Source organism: Brassica napus, chromosome A4, assembly GCF_020379485.1.
Source record: "Brassica napus cultivar Da-Ae chromosome A4, Da-Ae, whole genome shotgun sequence".
NCBI lineage: Eukaryota > Viridiplantae > Streptophyta > Magnoliopsida > Brassicales > Brassicaceae > Brassica > Brassica napus.
Window position 1 is genome coordinate 6618806 of NC_063437.1, and position 2500 is coordinate 6621305.

The following is a 2500-nucleotide window of genomic DNA, read 5'->3' on the forward strand; positions in this document are numbered from 1 at the left end:
GGGCCGACTGGCCAAGTGGGCAGTCGATTTGAGCGAGTACGATATCGAGTACCGACCAAGGACGAGCGCAAAATCACAAGTGCTCGCAGACTTCTTGGTCGAATTACCAACGGGGACAATAACTAACGAGGAACCAAATTCCACCTGGCTCCTCCACGTCGACGGATCCTCATCCAAGCAAGGATCGGGTATCGGAATCCGTCTCACGTCTCCTACAAGCGAGATCTTGGAACAATCGTTCAGGCTGGAATTACATGCCTGAAACAACAAAGCCGAATACGAAGCACTCATCACATGGCTACACTTGGCTCATGGCTTAAAGATATGTAACCTCCACGCTTACTGCGACTCCCAGTTAGTGGCCAGTCAATTCAGCGGAGAGTATGAAGCCAGAGACGAACGGATGGACGCATACCTCAAACTGGTCCAAGGTCTAGCTCAAGACTTTGACTGATTTTCCCTTACGTGAATCCCCCATTCCGAGAACGTCCAGGCAGACGCCCTCGCGGCCCTAGCATCAAGTTCCGACCCAGGACTTAAAAGGGTAATTCCAGTCGAGTTCATCGAACATCCGAGCATCGGACCACCAATCGTCGTCAATCTCATAGAAAGTCAAGATGACGAGGAAGAAGAAGTTACGATTCAATCACCATCGGAGCAATCTGATTACGGCTGTGATACCCCATGGCTCCAGACGATTCGAGACTACATTATGGACGGGCGACTGCCCGCCAAAAAATGGGCAGCCCGCAAAGTCCGAACATAGGCCGCACGCTACGTGACAGTGGACGGCGAAATTTACAAATGGAGATTCTCCGAACCACTCATGACGTGTCTGGAAGGGCAAAAAGCGAGAAGAGTAATGGAAGAAGTACATTGTGGCTCCTGCAGCAACCATTCCGGTGGAAGATCACTAGCCGTGAAAATCAAACGCCATGGATACTACAGGCCAACAATGATCGGAGATTGCGAGAAATTCGCACGGAAATGCGAAAAATGCCAAAGGCATGCACCAACCATCCGACAACCAGCCGAAGTTCTTTCCTCCATCACATTGCCCTACCCCTTTATGCGCTGGTCCATAGATATTGTCGGACCTCTTCATAATTCAAAGCAAAAGCGTTTCTTTCTGGTCCGCACCGATTTTTTCTCAAAATGGGTAGAGGCGGACTCGTACGCAAGTATAAAAGATGTCCAAGTCGAAAACTTTGTATGGAAAAACATCATCTGTAGGCATGGAGTTCCTTACGAGATCGTAACCGATAACGGGTCTCAGTTCATCTCCACCCGGTTCGAGGCATTCTGCAAAAAATGGAAGATACGAATCAACAAGTCAACTCCCAGATATCCGCAGTGCAACGGACAAGCTGAAACAATCAACAAGACCATTCTCGACGGACTGAAAAAACGCTTAGAGGCCAAAAAAGGCAGGTGGGCAGACGAACTCGAGGGAGTCCTCTGGTCTCACCGTACCACCCCAAGGCGAGCAACAGGAGAAACTCCTTTCGCTCTGGTATATGGCACAGAATGCATGATTCCCGCGGAAGTAGAATTCCCCGGCGTGCGAAGAAGGTTACTACCCGAATGGGAAGAACTCAACGTTGCCATGCTCCTGGATGATCTCAATCTCATTAACGAGCGCCAAGATCGAGCGCTTATCCGAATCCAGAATTACCAACATGCCGCTGCAAAGTACTATAATTCCAACGTATGGAATCGTAGATTTAATCAAGGAGATCTGGTCCTTCGCAAAGTTTTCCAAAACACCGCTGAACGAAACGCGGGAAAACTTGGAGCAAACTGGGAAGGCGTTGCTTCAAAGGTGCCATTGGGATCGCCTCACTACCTGTTTCGGAAGCCGTTCCAAAGGAAGCAATAGGTGATGAGAATGGATCAGCAAACAGACGGCAAGGCCTTACGCGACCACCCACGAACAAACCAGGAAGATCAGGGTTAATCTTTTCAAGCTGATGATGAGCCTGGAAAAAGGAAGTCGGATATTTCCAAATCTTCAGAAGAATTCCTTGCGACCTGACTGAAAAAAGGAAAGATGCCACACTTCCGCTTTCCTCCACAATCTAACGGACCCCTGAAGTGAAAATCTGCTCCGGTCTCACCATTTCCAGAAAGGCAGAAGAAACTAATATTAGACAACAACTGAACACGAAGGAACCGATCCTTACCTGGGTTCAGAATGAGTTCCGACTTGAGTGGAACCTAGTCTAACAAGACTAGCGGAACAAGGTCCTGCCTAAAGGGAGCCTGCTGAGAATGAGCAACCCCGGTTGACTTGAGTGCACAGGTTATTCCCCGACTTCGATGACAAAGTCGAGAAATAAGGGGCAAACTGTTGGGAAAAAATATCCCGGTATTATTTCTCCCAGCCTCTGGGCAGGACTCAGATCCCCGGGTCCCAAGTAAACGGGTTCCTCGGGTCCCCCCTAGAGGGAACCCTGGGCTCGGTTCTTGCACCCTGCTCCCTTCCAAGAAATGGAAAACT